Below are 15701 nucleotides of genomic sequence, written 5' to 3'. Positions count from 1 at the left end.
TAAGTAGAACATTAAAGATACATTATTCTGGTTGCTGTCTTCTATACTTCTCCAGCTGTATTATATTCACTTTCAAATGTGACCAACATCCTGCAGCCATTTTCCTTGTGTTGTTCTCTTTCTCCCATATGTTCTTCCAGTCCTATTCAGTTTCTGCTGTTGGTGGCTGTGCTGTTACTATTATTGCACTGCAGTTGGGGGGTACATCTTGGTTGGTTCTTTGCAGGACAGGATGTTTATCTTCTTGCCTCTGCTTCTCTTAGCCGTATGTTGTGACCCTTTATTGAGCAGTCCCTTTTATTTATTTTTTAGTAATTTCACCAGCTGACTAACCTGCCAGAATTGTCTTGATCTTAGCCACTAACTTCATTTTCTGGGGATGGGGTATGTATTGCTGTTTTTCATGATTATGAAGCCAAGCATTTCCAGGTTCACAACAGCTATAGTATATACATTGATTTGCATTATGGTGGTAGTAGTGATTGTTAGAGATAGAGCCGTGGTGGCTTGGCTAGAATGCAATAGTGCAAGCTAATTCTGCCAGCAGCTCAAGGTTGACTCAGCCTTCATCCTTCTGAGGTCAGTAAAATGAGAATGGGGGCAATATACTGATTCTGTAAACCATTTAGGCTGTAAAGCAGTTTTTAAGGCTAAATTCTATTGTTATTGCTGCGTGGACTCTAGTGGCATCTTCTAGCATGGCACATCTCCACTGAGCCCCGTAACCTCTCAAATGACTAGGGCTAGTTTGCCTATTATCAGCTGCAGTGCTCTGCAATGGAAGGGTAGCAGTTACATTCCAGGTTCAAGTGTTGGTTACACATCTACTTATTCTTCCAGGTCTTCAAGTCTGGGATATAATGTGTGGTGGTTGTATCTCAAACTGAAGCATTGATAAACTGGCTGTTTCTCTTCTGTTCATCCATAGTTGCCTCAGATGTTTCATGTATCTCCTCTCATTAGGTCTACTGCTGTAATAGTATTTTATCAATTCCAGATTTTCTTGTTCATGTATGGTTTGTTCCAGCTCCCCACTTGTCAGACTATTCTGGTTCCCCAACTTCTGATGCAGATCTTGTTTTTTCGGGTCACATCTGAGCCAGCGTGACTTTCCTAGTTCATGTCACTTATGTTTGAAGTAGGCAGATGAAGCCCAAGGACCTCTATTGGTAAGGTAGGTGCTAGTAGGATTTGAACTCTTGTTTCTCACATCAAAAGGGAGCATTCTAACCACTACAAATGCAGTCCTGGGTGCATATGTATATGACTTCATAAATGAAATATATGTATAACTTCATGGATATATAGGAAGAATGGAAGATGGATGGATTCCCAATGTGCATCACTTGACATTTCCGTAGAACTGCATGCACCATTCCCTAGTTTAAATAGTGTCTTGTAGAGCCCTTCAGTCATTTTTGGTTTCTACCATTGTAAGTAGTTTCTGAAAACTGGTCAAGCTCATTGTTTATGATTTATTTATAAAAGATTAAAACGCACCAATCCCACCATATGTCCCTGAGGAACTCTTCTTCCAAATTCCTTGCTGAATAAGCTGTCAATTCATATGCCTTTTTCTTCCATTTAAGCTCTTTGGATAAAAGGACAAATCTTTATCCAAGTACGCCTTAGACATTCTGAACTTCAAAAATGTCACAAAGATGGATTTGCTTTTGCCTTTGAGAAAGTTACACTGTCTTTTGCTCAGCAAGATTTGTCTCTTTAGGCTTAGTTACACTTTTACTTTGATTAAACTATTTTTGCTAACATGCCTGATGCAGAAGCTGACTAGTTTAGATCTCCCCACATCCCTTTGAAAAATCACAGGGAGAAAATCCTTGAACAAACATGAGGATCTGAGTTTTGGATATTGTAGATGACTCCAGAGGGAAGTTTCTTGTGCTTCGCTGTCATTGCTTTGTGTTCACGTGGGAATAAATGCAGAATATGTTGGAAAGTACAGGGGAAAAAATGCATCAGTAGCTTGATCTAAAACCTAGGTTTTTAAAAGGCAAACACAATTGCCATTGCCTACCTCCTTTCTTGAGTTATTTCTTCTAGACTCTGCTAGCTATTATTTTGTTCTTTTCGGTTCTTAGAAGCAGCAGCAAAGGTTCTGTTTGGTAGTATTCCCTGCAACATACAACTGTCACCTTTAACTTTTTCTGCTCTGCATTGTTCTTCTTGTTGGCCAAGTCAATAGCCAGATCTCCTATTACTTTCTGCCTACATCACCTGCCTTGAGAAGCGCTGTGTAGAAAAGGTATCTTCATCTTCCGCCAGCTGGTTTTGTCTCACAAAACTAAATTTGGGGCCTGTTACAAATTCCTTTTCAGTGGAGACTCCATCACTTCTCATTTATAAGCCTATTCAATCACTAGACATGTCCATGCAGCTGTTTCTTACCTGAAATGTTGGTAAGAAAATGAGTCTGTTTTTAAGAGACAAAACTTCCTCTCTCCCCCCTACAGATACAGATAGGCCTTGCTTAACAACTACTTGTTAAGCAAGACTTAAGAAAATGGGAAATATTGCTATTGAATGATGGCACTGAACAAATGGTACAAGTAATCTTTATGTCACCATCTCCATAGTCGCTTGATTGCGCTCCAGATACTCAGCACATGACTTGCCATCGCAACATTGCAGTGTTCCACAGTTGTGCAATCATCATCTACCTGCTTCTTTGCTAGTTTCCTACAAGCAAGATGAACAAGGACGTTGACAGGAGGTCTCAACTGATGACCATGCGACACCTTGTTTATCAATCCAGTGATTCTCTTAATGACAGCTAGCAGAAGTGCTGGAATTTCTGTTGGTCAGTGATGTAGACACAAGACAACGTTCTTTATAACTGCATTGCTTAGCGACAGAAATTCTGGTCCCAATTTCATTATTAAGTGAGGACTACTTACATAGTTTAAGGTAGAATCAAGGCCTTTTGGTCTTTATGCATTCCCCAAGAAACTGCATGTATTTAAAATACAATGAATTTCTCTTAGCATTCATTACCAATTCAGCTAATCCCATATGCTGTCCCTAAGAAAACTATGGTTCTTTTTTTAGAAAATGGGAAGTATTGCTATTGAATTATTTACTATTCTTTTAGCACTACGTATATTCAAGAGTGTATCCTCTAACAGGGTTTGCTGATTGATTAAAATCCTCAAGCATCTTCTACATATCTTAAGAATAACCTTCTTTGACTGAAGGCTCCAGACGTATATATTAGACCACAGCCAGGCCTTGAAGCCATTTTGGACCGGGCCACAGAAATGGGTGAGCAGATGCGCACGCATCCCTACTTGCACAAAAAGCGGGCAGGCGCGATCGCGTGTTTCATTTGCATGAGCAACGTTTGCTCATGCAAATGGAGCTATGTGCGCATGCATGCTTGCTCACACAGAACCATCCTCTCTTACCGCTACCAGACTGCAAAGCCAGAAAGGTTGGGGAATTCTGTATTAGACTATAGATCCCATCATGTTTAGCTATGGTTGATGGGCACTATAAATATTTTGGAATATACTAGAGAGAAAGAATGATAAAAAGTGTATAATTCCTGTTCATATCAACTTATCTAGCCTGGCTTTTCTAAAAGTAAAACCTGTTTTAAGTCTTACTGCCCTGCTTACATGTACAAAATACAACTCAAAACACACAGATGTAGTGCTATATTTTTTTTGGAAACATATTTATAAACAATTGTTTTTGAAATTAAGTCTTCAAACATTAGTTTTGATTTCCTGGATAAAAATTGGGAAACAAGTTTCTAACTGCAATGATGAAATGTTCTGGTCTGGTGTAAACATTAAATAACTGATTCAAAGTAAAACCAGGCATAAGAACATTCTTACAGAGGAGAAGAAAAATCTTACCTTGGGAAAATGACTGCCATGAAGATTTAATTACCTCTGAACATTTTCCCCATAAAATAACATTTTGGAAAGGAATGGGCGTTGGTAGAAGTTACCGTGAAAGCCCTTTCTATCTATGCTTCAAGAGAGCCCAGGATGGGTTGACTACAGGAAAACAGGCTCCAAGATTGAAGAACCGCTCCTTAGGCTATACAGAGCCCCAAGCGAAGTCAGCAAGGGAAAAACATAGCAACCAGCTACATGATCAGCTGGCTTGAGCTCTTTTCAGTTTGCCGATCATGTTTACGATCCCTCTAAACTGCAGGCGTGGGGGAGGTCTGCAGACGCTGCCCAGCTTGCCTGCACAGAGCTCTGTAAAGCTGCTCCCAACTTGCAGGAGAGAGAGAGCCCTGCTCTCTGGAAGAGCAGCTGCCCAGATCCCTGGGAGCTGCTTGAAGAGAAGAAAAAAGTACTGAAGATCGCTGTGATTGCTATCTAACAGAATGCTTTCAGAGACACAGCTACTGACTGAAAGGAGCGGAGTCAAAAGCTGGGGTCTCTCCCGGGGGCTGGCTTTTATATCTTAGTACAGACTCAGCTATGACATCATAGGAAGGAGTCAACCCATCCTGGGCTCTCGATGCAGCATGGAGGAGAAAATAACATTTCCTTTCCCAAATAAATTGCCCAAGAAATATTTAATAATTAGCATATTTTTTCTTAAACTAAAATTCAAATTGGAGGTGTTAAATTTCTCAGTAAAAAAACCAATTACTACCCTGTTTCTCCAACAATACGGCCTCCCCCAATAGGAAGTCCCAGCATGTTTTATAGGCATGAAATGAAATTAAGCTCCTCCCCCCAAATTAAGGCCTATATTAAAACATGCGAAATGGCGAGGGGGGGGAATGGCGGATGGGCTTGCCATTAGGAAGTACTGTGGTTGCACACCCGGATATGGTGCTGCCTGCGTTGACCCCGATACAAAGTGCCCCACCAACGCCGAGGTCAACCTCCAAGCCGTTGCCGCCCGCCTGCCCGAAGATGCAAGTGGGGGGAATTAAGTCACCCCCGAAAAGACGGCCTAGCTGTTTTGGGGGGGGGCTCAAAAAAAAAAAAAAAAAAAGACCCGGCCTTATTATATGAGAAACATGGTATCTTCTTTTTTGCAAATATATGGGTTTGTTGATAACAGCTTCTGCCTCCCCTTCTTTATTACATGGGAGTGATTTTTGACCAATTATGATGCGTTACAACACCACCTGAATTACTTTACCTTTAAGATTGAATGTAGGTTATTTTGGACACCCCAGGTCATCTTGAGTGGTGATCATATATTGCCCAAATCCATAACAAGATGCTGTAGTTTTTGGTTTAGTATGTTACGTAAACCCATCTAATTGTAGTTTATTCACTAAATCCTGTCTTAGTGTATTGTGGAAAGTAGGACTTTCATTTCTGTCAGTGTGATGCTGCTGCAAGTTTCCTAGTGTCTCTCTCTGTGGTATGGTACATACACATAGTGTCTTACTGTCCCCTTTTGAATCACATAGGATCCCAACGTATCTATTTTTTTAAAAATTATTTGATTTGATTTGTCAATTGCTTACAAGATAATAGGTATAAGTATAAACATGAGTAAGAATACAGGAAATAGGTACGAAGAAATGGACAGGGATGGTAGGCACAATTGTGCACTTATGCACACCCCTTACAGACCTCTTAGGAATGGGGTGAGGTCAATAGTGGATAGTTTAAGGTTAAAGGAGTGAGGGGTTAGAGGATGTAACAACAGTCAGGTAGTGCATTCCAGGCATTGACCATTAATCTCTTCCCCAATGACCTGAAGAACACAGCAATACCTTTCTGCATAAAAGTAATTTAAGCACTTTTATTATAGGTCTTGACTGCTCTCTCAAATTAAGGATTAATCCTAGCATATGCTTGATAAAACATTTTCAGTTTCATGTAACTGCAGTGTTCTATGGTTTATTTCACTGATCTGCCGTATATGGATCATGTGATTCTTTTCAAAGAGCATCAAAATTGTCTAGTATTAAAGCTTCAATCGACAGGTAGTTCTTTAATCTTTAAGCTGGCTAGTTTTTCCAAATTGCTGTTTCCCTTGTGTGTTAGATATGATGAGAGCTGCTAGCTTCACATTTTCATTACTTTTCCCACCGTGGAGTTTTTGTGTGGCCTTCTGAAGGCCACCAGAGGACGCCCATGCTCTTTCGTGCACAGCCTGTGTCTGAACACAACAGGCACAAGCAGACCAATGAAAGAGTGTTGCTTTACTTTCCTACTTGCTATTTAATATTCATGCCAACACACCCACCCATTACTGTCTAGAGTAACACAGAAGCTGAACCGACACAATTTTGCTTTTCATTTAGACTCACATGGTACTCTACAAGGTTTCCTTCCTCTCCCCACTCCCCAATGTACAGGAGACATTTTGTAAGGAAAAAGAGGAGCTGCGGAGAATCATTATTTCTCTCTAACAGTGTTTGAATAAGCAGGTTTTGTTCACAGAAAACACAGCCACTCAAACTGGTTATAGGGAGGGATCCCTGTTACAATGTTTTCAAATGTACCCCTGAAATAGAGCAGGATATAAATGAACTCATCTTGCAGGCACATGGATCATGCTTCATATATTCAATAGCTATGCCCCACATGCACTTCACAAGCACGTATAAGATTCACAAAGATGTTAGAATACATCACAGAATTTTCTCCTCTAGGGTCCCCAAGAATAGGGTCCCCTATTCTTCGAAACCACCTATTTTCATCACCCCTTGAAACAAGCTGTAATGCGTTCTTCTCCTAGCTTTACATACCTACATACACACACATCCCCCCCCCAAGTAATGGCAATCTCATAGCATTCAATCTTATCCTCGTTCTCCACTGTCTTACGCCCACTCCCCAGCTCCTCCTTCCCTCACCTTTCTACCCTCCTCCAATGTGTCTTCTGCAACATTATTGGAACAGAGGCCCGTTTAGAAATAGCAGCAAAGGCACCATGAAATTTTGAGCTTAAGATTACCTTGTTTCCACCAATGGCTTGAGGGAACTAAATTCTGGGCAGGGAAATTAAAAAAGATAGTTTAACCACTAGATGGGACTCATACTGCAACTAAAGATTGATACTGCTGCAACTGCAAATACTATTTTTTTTTAATCTTAAAAATAGAACACAGGTTGTAAAGTTCAGTAGTTCACCTACAAGCAGCCACAATTAACGAGAAACAGATTGAGGTAGACTTTTCAGACAGATGTAGTAGAACATGAATGTTGGTATTCTATATAATGGTTTCTCTAGATTAAATCTGATTGTTGTAAGATTTCCACTAAGTAGAGCTAAAACCCTGTGTGTACCCAAAATGGAGAGGCAAAGGCAGCATAAATGCTGATGTGGTATATTTTGCTGAATTATTAATATTCCCTAAACTGTCATTTTTAGTTTTTGGAATTAGTTGGCAAGCAAAGCAAGGACTTTGTACAATGAAGAAAAATGTCCATGACAATTGATATTTGCCATCGTTCCTAAATTCACCATCATTACATCTAAAATATATACCAATGGAAATCATCCTTATCATCAGTCTAGCCATTATCTATCTACTGCAGGGTGAAGGCCCCTTCTGCATGTTTCCAACTTATACTTTTCTTTTGCCAGTTAGGCCCACAATAACTTGCTGATTTCATCAATCCATCTTGTTTTAGATCTCTTTCGTGGACGCTTTTTACAGAGTGGGGTCAATTCTGTGACTATGACCAATGGAAATAAAATTGATAATTATTACCTCATTTCTTTGACATCAGTTTTGATTATTTACTGACATCTTGATTTACTGACTTCATATGTTATCTACAGATTTTTGTTTTGCAATAATTGTGTGATTAGTATCAGCCTTCAGCCCTATCACAATCTAATTATACAGTCCACTCAGAGACTAACCCAGATCTGGGCATTTTACAGCCTGTGGGCCATATCTGGCCTTCTCCTCGTCCAGCCCATAGCAGCAATGGGGGCAGTGGCAGTGTGGGGCAGCCACCTTCCACAACCGTCCCCAATTTCTCATGTGGCCTCCTGGGAAAATTAATTGCCCTCCCCTGTGCTAATCCATTAAGCAAAAGGAAAATTCAAGTATCCAATTCAAAGCTGCAGTTTTAAATTGACCAAAACTTATATCAATACCTTCTCAATTTCAATCGAATATATTAACTTTTTTAAACAAAGTACATTTGATTTTTAAAAATTCCTGCTCTTTGGAAACCCTACTGCACTACAACCTGCTCAGGTACAAAATTCACTGAGTGTCTTAAGTTCCATCGAGATCTCTCATTCTAACTTGCCAGAGTTGTTGGAACAATAAAACGAAAAATGAAAACATGAACTCTTTGATGGAAGGTTATTATGCAAACATCAGAACTAAAACACACACACACACACACACAAATAATTGCATATAATCACATTACTTTTTACAACCTGAAAGCCAGAGGAAGTCATTGAAACTAAGCTTGAACACTCATGTAGATGCCAAGTTTTAGAGAAGTTGCAGGTTCTGAATGTCTTTAGGGACAGCCCCGCATATAAAGCGGGGGAGATAAATAATGGCACAGATTTCACATTAGCAACACTATCACTTACAATATTTAACTTGATGCTAGAAACAACTTTCTCCTGGGCAGGCAAAGCTGAGGGCAGTTCCAAGATGCAAAGTTCACCTTTTAAGAGAAGAAAAGGCCCCTGTCATTAGAATATATTCACTGAACTTCAACTTCCATATCCTTCACCTTCTTTTGCTTAGAAAGTTCTCAGCCGTTTTTCCATCTTGTGCATCTAAAATAAATAAATTTCAGAGAAGCAACATAACTGGGATAAAAAAGACCTACTCAGTGGTTCGTTTCTTTTCATTAAAATAGTGAATACTATTTTAAAATGTTATTTTAAAAGTGACATATTTATCTTTTCTTTTTTCATGAATTTTAAAAAAAATGGAAAAGCCAAAGAAAGAACCAGAAGCAGATCTGCCACTGTCCACTTACTTACTGGATATATTTGTGCAGCATATTAACCATCGTGTGGTTTGACTCCTTTTGGCTTATTGTGTTGGGTAAATTCAGTCATTTGAGGTTTGTTGAATTAACTATATAGTTGATCTATGACTCAACTCCTGCATACAAATATTTGAATGCTAATCATAAAGTGGTTTGTGTTTTGGCTTTCTATAGTGTGTAAACCCATCTGAAGAGAGAAATTATGGTTTACAACTATACTGGATGGATTTACAGACTTCCCAGGGGTGTCAAATTGGCCCGTGGGCCAGATGCATCACATGCACGCTGTAGCGTTCGGAAAAGACTGAGCTGAAGTCTTCACTCAGGTCCGTGTTGCCAGTGGGAACACGGACCGTTCCTATTGGCTGATGCCATTTGACAGCCGGCTATAAAAGGGAGCTGTCAAACGGCATCAGCTGTTGTCTGCCATCTGGCTACCTTGTTAGCGCAGCAGCCGCGGCAACCCTTTATTGCTACAATAAAAAGCTGAAGTTCGCTCCATGTTTGCCTCAGGTTATTCCGCCGCTCCACAACACACGCCATGCCCATCGGCTCCGCAAAGCAAAAAATGTGATCTGTCATGTGACGGATCGAGTTTGACACCCTTGTCCTAAGCTAAACACATACTAATATAGCCATATTTCTTTCTTTTAATTGAAGGGCAAAATCCAAATGTAAGGAGCCAGCTACTGCCCAACTTATCAATTGATGACAAGGAACAACGTTTTTAAAAAAATATTTGACAAATGATTTTTATTTCTATAGAAATTACTGGGGCAAAAGATAAGCAGGCAACATTTTACTTTCAAGTACTTTTGCCATTCCCCAAAATATTAAATTAAAAACTAAACCAGAAGCCATCATAAGCAAATATTGTACATATATCAGTTGACACAATATTTGTCAAAGAGAGAAGAAACACTGACAAACTGGTACCATTTTAATAAGGATTAAAGGTTTCATAAGGATCCATCTCATTTTTAATTTAATATTTTAAAAATAAAATGGTTGTGGGTGCAACTTCTTTTCTAGAATGTTGGTAAAAGTAAATATTTGTAGGGGACAAACTAATACATTTTTTGCTGCATGATGTAATAGCAAGGGAAGGTGAATGAACTGATATCCTGTTGATGAAATGCCTTTTGTTTGTACATTTTAAACCAATCAATCTTACTGTCCCAGCAAAGTTAAGCGAAGAGAATGCTGTTAGCCCTACTTGAATTGTCTTACCCCCAAAGTACCAATTTATTTAAATGCAGCTTAGAAAAGGTGATTCCAAAACTTCTACAAATGTCTTAGTTTACTATTTGTAAATAAAGTGCTTAACAACTCATTGTGGGGGGGAAAGGACAGTTGTATAGAAGACCTGGAGTCATAAATGGACATTGATTCAGAAATGTAGGCTGAGAAAAAGTCCAGTAGTTAACTTAGGGAACATACTTTTTAATTTTCTGGACAAAATCTTATAAAACTGAAAGAATGGCAGAGTCTCACCCATCCCCAACTTCCACAAGTAGAGATAAACACACACACACACACCCTAAAAAATCCCCTTGAAATGGTACACAAGAGAGTTCACTAACAAGGTACTGTACAACTACTGTTATTTTTTAATCTTGACCTGATTGGCCATTCCTGCCTACCCTGAAAGTTTTGGTTCTGTGACAATCCCCCACAAACAGATGCCCCCAAAGCATCTGATAAATTCGCCCAATGCTGAATGGCCTGAATGGATGGAATTCCACCCCCCTCCCCAGCCTCTCCCATGTAATCTTATTTATTCAATATCACAGCTGGCAATAAACTAGACTGAGCTTTTATCATTCCAAGGGTTTTTAAGAACAGATGTTTAATCATTACAAAGTTTATGAATTGCTGATTAGACCCAGGGCATTAGAAATGTAGGATTTTTCTTAACTAGACATACGGCTGGTTTTCAGTTATGAGTTATCCCTTTCATTCTGTGAAATTGTGGCTAGAGAGAGGAGAAGGAAGGAAGGAGGGAGGGAGGGAGGGAGGGAAAGGGAAAGGGAAGGAAAGAAAAGGAAAGGAAAGAAGGGAGGAAAGGGAGGAAAGAAGGAAGGAAGGGAGGAAGGGAAAGGAAAGGAAGGAAAGAAGGAACGAAGGAAGGAAGGGAGGAAGGAAAGGGAAGGGAAAGGAAAGGAAAGGAAAGGAAAAGGAAGGAAAGAAGGAAGAAAGGAAGGAAGGAAGGAAGGAAGGAAGGAAGGAAGGAAGGAAGGAAGGAAGGAAGGAAGGAAGGAAGGATTGATTCTGGCTTGGAAGGAAGGAGTTATCTATCCTTATTCCAGAGGTGGCCCAGACTTTTTCCAATCATTCTATCTGCAATAAATTTTAAGCATGTGCTGAAATCTCAAAAGGGTTACCAGAAATTTCTCATCTTTATCTCTGTATTCCAAAAAAAATCAAAGTCTGTTCTCAGAAAGCAAAAGAGCAAGAGCAAGATGCCTGCTTTTCACATCTGGGCAGATTGTCAAGAGGACCTCTTTTTAACAAAAAGACCCTAAATCTGTATATTGCTTTGCAGGGACTAACAAAATTTGAAATTTTGAGCCTGTGAATATTGTTTCCCCTCATTTTTCCTGTTTCCCTTTTCTCAATAGATTCCTTTTAATACCATGGTGTTTTAAGTTTGTGAATCCTTTTGAATTTTCAATATTTCTGCATGAATAAGGTCTGGTTTGTTATCTGTTCTTCACACAGGTAAGAACCAAGTAAATAAAGGAATGAAAATAGTCCTTATTCATTTATTTATTGAAGTAAATGATCCCAAACTATAAACCTCTATGGCAAAAGTATGTGAACCTTTGCTTTCAATAATTGGTTGTACCCCACTCCTACCCTCTGGCCAACAATAACTTGCAACTAAACATTTCCAATAATGATCAGCCCTGCACATCGCCTTGGAGGAATCTTGAGTCCATTCCTTCTTATAGAACAGCTTTAACCCAGGGATGTTATGGGCAGGGTGGGATTCAACAGGTGTTTCTACCGGTTTGGTGACTACATTTTGCAGGTAAGAGCCCAGGCGGACAGGTGGACCAAACAGAACCGGTTCGGTGTCTGCTGCTCTTCAGAGCTACTGGTTTTACAGAACCAGGCAGAACTGGTAGCATTCCACCCCTGGTTATGGACTTGCATGAGCTGCCCACTTCAGGTTTTTTCAGAACATTTCTATTGGATGAAGTTCGGAAGTTTGACTTGGCCATTCCAAAACATTAACTTTCTCTAATTTAACTATTCTTCGTTGTCTTGCTGCACGTCTCCTTTCTCTTTAGCTTCAGTTCACAGACAGAATTCATAGTTCCATGAATGGCGATTTTAGAATTTTTGGTTTGAACAATGATGGCAAGCTATCCTGGTAAAAGCATTAAAGCAAGCTCAAATCGTGACACTGCCATCAACGTGTTACACAGATGGAATAAGGTTTTCACAAGGGAATTCAGTGTTTGTCTTTCAATAGACTTCATGCTTTTTATTCAAACCAAAAACTTCAATTTCGTCTCATCCATCCACAGACCATTCTTCCAATAACCTTTTGACTTATCCACATGATCTTCTGCAAACTGTAGGCTAGTCCAGACACATCCAACCCGTGGCCAATGAGTTTCATACAGACCTGGACAGCTAGTAATGTGACCCCACAAGATTATAAACTTTTAACATATGATTTATACACATTATTACATATTTTACATGCAGCCCAAGACAACTCTTCATCACTCAGTGTGGCCCAGGCAAGCCAAAAGGTTGGACACATATGCTTTAGATGGCCAGCAATATTATTTCTGGAGAGTAGTAGATTCCTCCTTGACCTGACTCTAATTTCTCCTTTTAATAATCTGAAAATCCCCAAGATTCACACACTTTCACCATACATAAATATTTAACTTTGGTTCATTTTCCTCAATAAATAACTAGAGGTAGTGCTTGACTTACAAAAGTTCATTTAGTGACCCTTCAAAGTTATCATGTGAAAAAAGTGACCTTTGCAGCATCCCTATGATCATGTGATCAAAATTTAGCTGCTTGGCAACTGGTTCATATTTATGGCAATTGCAGTGTCCCGGGGTTGGCCATCTCCTTTTGCGACCTCCTGACAAGCAAAGATCATGGGGAAGCCAGTTTCACTTAACAACTGGGTTACTAACTTATCAACTGCAATGATTCACTTAACAACTGAGGCAAGGAAGATTGTATAATGGGACAAACTTCTTTTATAGAATTCTTTATTGGCCAAGTGTGATTGGACACACAAGGAATTTGTCTTGGTGTAAATACTCTCAGTGTACATAAAAGAAAAGATACCTTCGTTAAGAATCAAGAATCATAATGTACAACACTCAACAAATGTCTCAATAATATTTTTTAACTACCGGTTCTGTGGGCGTGGCTTGGTGGGCGTGGCAGGGGAAGGAAACTGTAAAATCTCCAATCGGAGGTGGTAGTTGCCCGTTCTCCAAACTACTCAACATTTCTGCTACCGATTCTCCAGAACTGGTTAGAACCTGCTGAATACCACCTCTGATACTAGCCCATGCCATGAGAGTGACTGAACAAATGAGAAGAGCCTCAGACCATATATAAATAGATGGTCTTGATATAAAATAAATTTAGCTATATTTCCTTTTTCTTCATCATACATTTTCAGTTTCTTTGCTTTACATTTAACATAAGATTATTATTTGCATAACATTGATTATTTCTGATGAGAGTAGCAGATGGGCAAATAGGGTATGTACGCAGGTATGAGTTTGTGTGTGTATGTGGTATGTGAATTGCCATAAATAAATACTTGTTATATGAAGTGAAGGATTCAGAATGATTTTACTTCCTTTTTTAGGCAGTGTATAAATCAGCGTTCATTTCAAAATAATTAGTTCCATCTTCATGTACATAAAAGAGAAGCTAAAATTCAAGGCTCTGTAAAATTTGAACAATTAATTGTTTGTACTGCCCATTAAAATCAGTCTAGACATTACTAAGTCACGGGGAAGTAAAGTTTTGTTAGTTTACTCAGAACAGGTTTCTTATCAAGTTAGGCACCCAAGACAAGGGAAGGAATAGAAGTGAATTGCTGGTTGTTTTTAATTTTGCATTCCCTTAATTGTTCTCTGCTTCCTATTCATTGTTCAGCTGTTCAGTAAAACTATTCTATTCACAGAAGCAGTATATGCCTTTGATTCTTTAAATTTTAAAACTCCAGAGGATGTCTTGAAGAGAAACTCTTGGCCTCTTTCTGCCCAGGCTGACTAGTTGCAACACAATTCTTGCCACACCTTAATCATATACTATGAGCCATATCTTGAACCTAAATCTGTCTGGCTTCCCCACACATATGTATCCCATGTTTTTCAACAATTTTTGCTATAACTTGCTCAGTGCAACTTTTCTTCTTGATTTTTGAAAAGTTCTTCTCACATCCAAGTTCATTGTTGAAGGCTTCAGTAAAGTCCTGTATCATTTGAAGTAACATATCTGTTTTTCTCCCAAAATATTCTGGAGGAAGCAGTGCTGTAGCGCGCGCGCGCACACACACACACAAATCAAGAGTACACAAACTAAAGATAGATGCTAACAAAAGAGCAAAATGGATCAGATCTAAATAGCATTCCTACCCAGATTAAACAAAGTAAAAAGTGGGAATGAACAGCATCAATGAAGGAAAAGTTAAAAGAGAGAAATGTGCTATCTGGAGTGTTGGAATATTTCATTAGAGCCTTGCATGTGATTAGTTAAGGACAAAAAGTCTGCAATGTTTGAGGAGCCAGTTGGACTTTGTCAACAGAGTTGCATCACTGATGTATAATCAAGAGATGTTGTCATATGTAAAAATTCAGACTTTCAAAGGGAAGAGTGGGAGAAGCTTATTTAATGAAAAAAAGACTATGCCACCTTAATCATTACTATTCTGTTCTGATCCTCATTCTAGAATAGACTTGGGCATTTTATGGCCTGTGAGTCCCTGACAGGAGCATGCGGGCAGGAGTGGGCATGGTGGCAGCCCTCAACAACAGTCCCAGTCTCTCATATGGCCCCTTGGGAAAATTAATTACCCTCCTCTGTCCTATAGAGAAACAGTGACAAAGTATCCACATACATGCACTGTTATTACTATTAATGAGATGAGAAGATTCTCATCACTCCTTATCACCCATCCCCTCCCACTTGTGACTGTAGGACTGTAACTTTGTCACTTGTATCTTTACAATTTATATTGACTGTTTCCTAGTATGATTTGATTGCTTATTGTAGCCTATGATTAATATTAAGTGTTGTACCTTATGATTCTTGACTCTTGACAAATATATCTTTTCTTTTATATACACTGAGAGCATTTGCAACAAGACAAATTCCTTGTGTGCCCGCCCAATCACACTTGGCCAATGAAGAATTCTATTCTATTCTATTCTATTCTATTCTAGTCTAGTCTAGTCTAGTCTAGTCTAGTCTAGTCTATTCTTATTCCTATTCCTATTCTACATGAACAACATGCATGGAAAAAAATTCAGGACACAGAACAATGGCCTTGAATAGCAGCAGGAAAGGGGGTGAGAGTTGGGGGAATCAAGGCTTGATACCCTTGGATAAATAAAGACAGTTATATATTTCTGCCCATAAAGGAAAAATAAAAAATCTGAGTCTCTTTATCAATGCCCCTTTCTAGTCTCAACAGTTCAGATAAACTTCCTCTGCTAAAACAGTAATTTAAAAGTAATTTTTTAAGTTAATGCAAAAAAACCAAAGTTTTGT

The sequence above is a fragment of the Pseudonaja textilis genome, chromosome 1, assembly GCF_049901715.1.
Source record: "Pseudonaja textilis isolate UNSWEBS1 chromosome 1, rPseTex1.2, whole genome shotgun sequence".
In the NCBI taxonomy this organism is placed as follows: domain Eukaryota; kingdom Metazoa; phylum Chordata; class Lepidosauria; order Squamata; family Elapidae; genus Pseudonaja; species Pseudonaja textilis.
This window is presented reverse-complemented; position numbering follows the sequence as displayed.